Source organism: Arachis stenosperma, chromosome 3 (genome assembly GCF_014773155.1).
Source record: "Arachis stenosperma cultivar V10309 chromosome 3, arast.V10309.gnm1.PFL2, whole genome shotgun sequence".
In the NCBI taxonomy this organism is placed as follows: Eukaryota; Viridiplantae; Streptophyta; class Magnoliopsida; order Fabales; family Fabaceae; genus Arachis; species Arachis stenosperma.
The window spans coordinates 137837100-137845090 of NC_080379.1; the positions used below are offsets into that span (position 1 = coordinate 137837100).

The 7991-nt window shown below is 38.3% G+C and overlaps 2 non-coding genes across 2 annotated transcripts; both read left to right on the top strand.

Annotated features, from left to right (window-relative positions):
- Positions 1 to 655: 655 nt before the first annotated feature.
- On the top strand, positions 656 to 759 carry LOC130971052 (small nucleolar RNA R71). The gene has a single exon (XR_009082288.1). It is a non-coding gene; the product is annotated as a small nucleolar RNA R71 (small nucleolar RNA).
- A 4780-nt stretch (positions 760 to 5539) lies between these two features.
- On the top strand, positions 5540 to 5647 carry LOC130972231 (small nucleolar RNA R71). Its single transcript, XR_009083423.1, has one exon. It is a non-coding gene; the product is annotated as a small nucleolar RNA R71 (small nucleolar RNA).
- The last annotated feature ends 2344 nt before the right edge of the window (positions 5648 to 7991 follow it).

Genomic DNA, 7991 nt, shown 5'->3' on the forward strand with positions numbered 1-7991 from the left:
CAAATTCCTAATGGAGGACCTTGTTTCAGTCATGAAACTTTGAGTGGTTTTGATTAGATCAGAGACCATGGTTGCTAAGTCAGAGGGGTTCTGCTTAGAATTCTCTGTCTGTTGCTGAGAAGATGATGGAAAAGGCTTGCCATTGCTAAACCTGTTTCTTCCACCATTATTGTTGAAACCTTGTTGAGGTCTCTCTTGATTCTTCCATGAGAAATTTGGGTGATTTCTCCATGAAGAATTATAGGTGTTTCCATAGGGTTCTCCTAGGTAATTCACCTCTTCCATTGAAGGGTTCTCAGGATCATAAGCTTCTTCTTCAGAGGAAGCATCCTTAGTACTGCTTGGTGCATTTTGCATTCCAGACAGACTTTGAGAAATCAAATTGACTTGTTGAGTCAATATCTTATTCTGAGCCAAAATGGCATTCAGAGTATCAATCTCAAGAACTCCTTTCTTCTGACTTGTCCCATTGTTCACAGGATTTCTTTCAGAAGTGTACATGAATTGGTTATTTGCAACCATTTCAATGAGCTCTTGAGCCTCTGTAGGCGTCTTCTTCAAATAAAGAGATCCTCCAGCAGAGCTATCCAAAGACATCTTGGATAGTTCAGAGAGACCATCATAGAAAATACCTATGATGCTCCATTCAGAAAGCATGTCAGATGGACATTTTCTGATCAATTGTTTGTATCTTTCCCAAGCTTCATAGAGGGATTCACCATCCTTCTGTCTGAAGGTTTGGACATCCACTCTAAGCTTACTCAATTTTTGAGGTGGAAAGAACTTTGCCAAGAAGGCATTGACTAGCTTTTCCCAAGAGTCCAGGCTTTCTTTAGGTTGAGAGTCCAACCATATTCTAGCTCTGTCTCTTACAGCAAAAGGGAATAGCATCAGTCTGTAGACCTCATGGTCAACCCCATTAGTCTTGACTGTGTTACAGATTTGCAAGAACTCAGCTAAAAACTGATGAGGATCTTCCAATGGAAGTCCATGGAACTTGCAATTCTGTTGCATTAGAGAAACTAACTGAGGCTTAAGCTCAAAGTTGTTTGCTCCAATGGCAGGGATAGAGATGCTTCTCCCATAGAAGTCGGGAGTAGGTGCACTAAAGTCACCCAGCACCTTCCTTGCATTGTTGGCATTGTTGTTGTTTTCGGCTGCCATAGGTTCTTCTTCCTTGAAGAATTCGGTCAGGTCCTCAACAGAGAGTTGTGCCTTAGCTTCTCTTAGCTTTCACTTCAAGGTCCTTTCAGGTTCAGGGTCAGCTTCAACAAGAATGCCTTTGTCTCTGCTCCTGCTCATATGAAAGAGAAGAGAACAAGAAAATGTGGAATCCTCTATGTCACAGTATAGAGATTCCTTGAGGTGTCAGAGAAAAAGAAAAATAGAAGAAGGAGGTAGAAGAATTCGAACTTGATTAGATAGAGTTCGAATTGTGCATTAAGAAGGAGTGATACTCCATAAATAGAAGGATGTGAGAAGAGGAGAAGTAATTTTCGAAAATTAAGTAAAAGATTTTGAAAACATCTTTGAAAAACATTACTTGATTTTCGAAAATAAGAGTGGGAAAGAAATCAAATGATTTTTGAAAAGGACTTTGAATTTAGAAGTTAAAAAGATTTGATTGAAAACTATTTTGAAAAAGATGTGATTAAAAAGATATGATTGGTTTTAAAAAAAGATGTGATTGAGAAGATATGTTTTGAAAAATATTTTAAAAAGATTTGATTTTAAAATTAATGACTTGCCTAACAAGAAAAGATATGATTCAAAAATTAAACCTTCCTCAACAGAAAAGGCAACATACTTGAAATTTTGAATCAAATCATTAATTGTTAGCAAGTATCTTTGAAAAAAAAGGAAAGAAATTGATTTTGAAAACATTTGATTGAAAAGATATGGTTTGAAAAAGATTTGATTTTGAAAAACTTTGAAAACTTGAAAAAAATTGATTTGAAAAACAAAATCTTCCCTCTTGTGCCATCCTGGCGTTAAACGCCCAGAATGGTATCCATTCTGGCGTTTAACGCCCAAAATGCTACCTTTTTGGGCGTTAAACGCCCAACCAGGTACCCTGGCTGGCGTTTAAATGCCAGTCTGTCCTTCTTCACTGGGCGTTTTGAACGCCCAGCTTTTCTGTGTAATTCCTCTGCTGCATGTTCTGAATCTTCAGTCCCCTGTACTATTGACTTGAAAATAGAACCAAGATCAAATAAACAAGGCATGCAAGACACCAAACTTAAGATTAGACACTAGACTCAAACAAGAAACATAAAGTATTTTTAGTTTTTATGATTTTTAAAAATTTTTTTGTGCTTTTTTCGAAAATTATGTGAAAACAGAAAATAAAGGTTTCAGAATTCTCAATTTGAATTTCCAGGAATCATTGCAATGCTAGTCTAAGACTCCGGTCCAGGAATTAGACATGGCTTCACAGCCAGCCAAGCTTCCAAAGAAAGCTTCAGTCCAAAACACTAGACATGGCCAATGGCCAGCCAAGCCTTAGCAGATCATTGCTCCAATAGCAAGATTGATAGAGATCAACAAGCTATTGTGATGATCAGTTGAAACCTCGGTCCAATAAGATTAGACATGGCTTCACAGCCAGCCAGATTTCAACAGATCACCATGAAACACAAGAATTCATTCTTAAGAACTCTGAAGAAAAAAAACATACCTAATCTAAGCAACAAGATGAACCGTCAGTTGTCCATACTCAAGAACAATCCCCGGCAACGGCGCCAAAAACTTGGTGCACGAAATTGTGATCACTACTTTTACACAGAACAATCCCCGGTAATGGCTCCAAAGACTTGGTGCTCAATACCATGGCATAAACACAACTTCGCACAACTAACCAGCAAGTGCACTGGGTCGTCCAAGTAATAAACCTTACGCGAGTAAGGGTCGATCCCACGGAGATTGTTGGTATGAAGCAAGCTATGGTCACCTTGTAAATCTCAGTCAGGCAGACTCAAATGGGTATAGATGATGAATAAAGCATAAAGATAAAGATAGAGATACTTATGTATATCATTGGTGAGAGCTTCAGATAAGCGTATGAAGATGCCTTCCCTTCCGTCTCTCTGCTTTCCTACAGTCTTCATCCAATCCCTCTTACTCCTTTCCATGGCAAGCTCATGTAGGGTTTCACCGTTGTCAGTGGCTACCTCCCATCCTCTCAGTGAAAACGTTGCCTATGCTCTGTCACAGCATGGGTAATCAACTGTCGGTTCTCGGTCAGGCCGGAATAAAATCCATCGATTCTTTTGCGTCTGTCACTAACGCCCCGCCTGCTAGGAGTTTGAAGCACGTCACAGTCATTCAATCATTGAATCCTACTCAGAATACCACACACAAGGTTAGACCTTCCGGATTCTCTTGAATGCTGCCATCAGTTCTCGCCTATACCACGAAGACTCTGATCTCACGGAATGGCTGGCTCGTTTGTCAGGCGAGCACTCGGTTGTCAGGCGATCAACCATGCATCGTGTATCAGGAATCCAAGAGATATTCACTAAGCCTCGTATGCTTGTAGAACAAGAGTGGTTGTCAGTCACTTTGTTCATAAGTGAAAATGATGATGAGTGTCACGGATCATCACATTCATCAAGTTGAAGAACAGGTGATATCTTGGAACAAGAACAAGCGGAATTGAATAGAAGAACAATAGTAATTGCATTAATACTCAAGGTACAGCAGAGCTCCACACCTTAATCTATGGTGTGTAGAAACTCCACCGTTGAAAATACATAAGAACAAGGTCTAGGCATGGCCGTGAGGCCAGCCTCCCAGTGATCAAAAGATTCAAAGATCTCCAGATGAAAATACAATAGTAAAAGGTCCTACTTATAGAAAACTAGTAGCCTAAGGTGTACAGAGATGAGTAAATGACATAAAAATCCACTTCCGGGCCCACTTGGTGTGTGCTTGGGCTGAGCAATGAAGCATTTTCGTGTAGAGACTCTCCTTGGAGTTAAACGCCAGCTTTTATGCCAGTTTGGGCGTTTAACTCCCATTTAGGTGCCAGTTCCGGCGTTTAACGCTGGAATTCTTGAGGGTGACTTTGAACGCCGGTTTGGGCCATCAAATCTTGGGCAAAGTATGGACTATCATATATTGCTGGAAAGCCCAGGATGTCTACTTTCCAACGCCATTGAGAGCGCGCCAATTGGGCTTCTGTAGCTCTAGCAAATCCACTTCGAGTGCAGGGAGGTCAGAATCCAACAGCATCTGCAGTCCTTTTGAGTCTCTGGATCAGATTTTTGCTCAGATCCCTCAATTTCAGCCAGAAAATACCTGAAATCACAGAAAAACACACAAACTCATAGTAAAGTCCAGAAAAGTGAATTTTAACTAAAAACTAATAAAAACTAACTAGATCATACTAAAAACATACTAAAAACAATGCCAAAAAGCGTACAAATTATCCGCTCATCAGTGCTTGGGCTGAGCAATGAAGCATTTTCGTGTAGAAACTCTTCTTGGAGTTAAACGCCAACTTTTATGCCAGTTTGGGCGTTTAACTCCCATTTTGGTGCCAGTTCCGGCGTTTAACGCTGGGAAAACTGAAGGTGACTTTGAACGCCGGTTTGGGCCATCAAATCTTGGGCAAAGTATGGACTATCATATATTGCTGGAAAGCCCAGGATGTCTACTTTCCAACGCCGTTGAGAGCGCGCCAATTGTGCTTCTGTAGCTCCAGAAAATCCACTTCGAGTTCAGGGAGGTCAGAATCCAACAGCATCTGCAGTCCTTTTCAGTCTCTGGATCAGATTTTTGCTCAGGTCCCTCAATTTCAGCCAGAAAATACCTGAAATCACAGAAAAACACACAAACTCATAGTAAAGTCCAGAAAAGTGAATTTTAACTAAAAACTAATAAAAATATACTAAAAACTTAACTCAAACTACTAAAAACATACTAAAAACAATGCCAAAAAGCGTACAAATTATCCGCTCATCACTAAGCTAGAAGGGTTCTGCTCAGAATGCTCTGTCTGTTACTGAGATGATGATGGGAAGGGTTTGCTATTGCTAAACCTGTTTCTTCCACCATTGTTATTATTGAAGCCTTGCTTCTGTTGATCCTTCCATAAAAATTTTGGATGATTTTTCCATGAAGGATTATAGGTGTTGCCAAAGGCTTCACCCATGTAATTCACCTCTGCCATTGCAGGTTTCTCAGGATCATAAGCTTCTTCTTCAGAAGATGCTTCTTTAGTACTATTGGATGCATTTTGCAATTCATTCAGACTCTGAGAGATCATATTAACTTGTTGGGTCAATATTTTTTTCTGAGCCAGTATGGCATTTAGAGCATCAATTTCAAGAACTCCTCTCTTTTGAGGTGTCCCATTAATCACAGGATTCCTCTCAGAGGTATACATGAATTGGTTATTTGTAACCATTTTAATAAGTTCCTGAGCTTCTGCAGGTGTTTTCTTTAGGTGAATGGATCCACCTGCAGAGTGGTCCAGTGACATCTTGGAAAATTCAGACAGACCATCATAGAATATATCTAATGTGGTCCATTCTGAAAGCATGTCAGAAGGACACTTTTTGATCAGCTACTTGTATCTTTCCCAAGCTTCATAGAGGGACTCACCATCTTTTTGTCTGAAGGTCTGAACATCCACTCTAAGCTTGCTCAGCTTTTGAGGAGGAAAGAACTTGGCTAAGAAAGCCGTGACCAGCTTATCCCAAGAGTCCAGGCTATCTCTAGGTTGTGAGTCCAACCATGTTCTAGCTCTGTCTCTTACAGCAAAAGGGAAAAGCATAAGCTTGTAGACTTCAGGATTAACTTTATTGGTCTTAAAAGTATCACAGATCTGTAAAAACTCAGTTAAAAACTGATCAGGGTCTTCTGATGGAAGTTTATGAAACTTGCAGTTCTGCTGTAGTAGAGAAACTAATTGAGGCTTTAGCTCAAAATTGTTTGCTCCTATGGCAGGGATTGAGATGCTTCTTCCATAGAAGTTGGAAGTTGGTGTAGTAAAATCACCAAGCATCTTTCTTGCATTGTTGTTTGGTTTAGCCATAATTGTTTCTTTTGCTGCTTCCTTTTCAAAAATTTCAGTGAGGTCCTCTTCAGAGTTTTGTGCTTTAGCTGCTCTTAGCTTCCTCTTTAGAGTCCTTTCAGGTTCAAGATCAGCTTCAACAAGTATGCCTTTATTTTTGTTCCTGCTCATATGAAAGAGAAGAAAACAAATAAAATATGGAATCCTCTATGTCACAGTATAGATATTCCTTGAAGTGTCAGAGGAAAACAAGAATGGAAGGATGAGGTAGGTAAGGAAGAATTCGAACACACCAAGAGAGATGGAGTTCAAATTAACAATGGAGGAGGAACGTTAGTGGTTAAATAGAAAATGATAAGAGAGGGTGGAGAAATTTTCGAAAATTAAAAGAATAAAATTTTAAATGAATTTTTGAAAAATTGGTTGTGGTTTTGAAAAAGATAAAAAATAGTAAACAAACAAAAAAAATCAATTAGTTAGTTGAAAAAGATTTGAAAATCAATTTTTGAAAAGATAGGAAGTTTAGAGAAGATTTTTGAAATCAAATTTTTTTGAAAAAAGATATGATTTGAAAAAGATATGATTAAAAATATATGATTGAAATTTATTTTGAAAAATGATTTGAAAAGAAATTTTAAAAAGATTTGATTTTTGAAAAGATATGTTTGAAAAGATATGATTTTGAAAAAGATATGATTGAAAATATTTTATTTGAAAAGGATTTGATTTTTTTTTAAAAAAATATGAAGATTTGAAAAAGATTTGATTTGAAAACAAAATTCCTCTCCTTATGTCATCCTGGCGTTAAATGCCCAGGAGCTGCATATTTTGGGCATTTAACGCCCAATTGTTGCATGGTTTGGGCGTTTAAACGCCCAGTCAGGTGCCCTGGCTGGCGTTTAAACGCCAGTTTTCCTTCTTCACTGGGCGTTTTGAACGACTAGCTTTTTCTCTATAATTCTTCTGCTTTATGTTCTTGGATCTTCATTTTGCTAAATCCTTTATTCAAGAAGATATGTTTTCAATTTTGAAAAACAACAAAATGAGTTAAAACAAATAATTCTTGGATCAAAACACAAGATATATGCAAGAACATTATGAACGTCAAGATGAACACCAAGAACAATCTTGAAGATCAAGATGAGCATCAAGAACTCAGTTTTCTTAATGAAAGAAAACATGGAGGACACCAAACTTAGAACTTTCTCATGTTTGGGCCATATGAATGCAAGAATGCATATGCAGAACATCATGCAGTGCAAATCAATAAATCATGAAGATCAAACAAGGCAATTCATCAAGAACGACTTGAAGATCATAAAGAACACAATGCATGTGTTTCGAAAATTGAAAGACAATTAAAATCATGCAATTGACACCAAACTTAAAATTTGGCCCTAGATTCAAATAAGAACCATGAAATATTTTTGAGTTTTTATGATTTTATGAATTTCTTTTTTGGGTTTTTCGAAAATTATTTTTTTGAAAAAGAAAAAGAAGAAAATTTTTGAAAGATTTTTGAAAACTTTTTGAAAATAAGATAATGGACGAAACAAAAAGAAAATTACCTAATCTGAGCAACAAGATGAACCGTCAGTTGTCCAAACTCGAATAATCCCCGGCAACGGCGCCAAAAACTTGGTGCACGAAATTGTGATACACAATGGCGCCAACAACTTGCTACACACAATTGTAATCTCAACTCTTTTTCACAACTTCGCACAACTAACCAGCAAGTGCACTGGGTCGTCCAAGTAATAAACCTTACGTCTGTCACCACGCCCTACACTCGCGAGTTTGAAGCTCGTCACAGTCATCCCTTCCCAGATCCTACTCGGAATACCACAGACAAGGTTTAGACTTTCCGGATCTCAGGAATGGCCGCTAATAATTCTAGCTTATACCACGAAGACTCTGATCTTAAGGAGTTGAAGGCTTTGTTGTCAGTAGAGGCAATCAACGCGCATGAGTC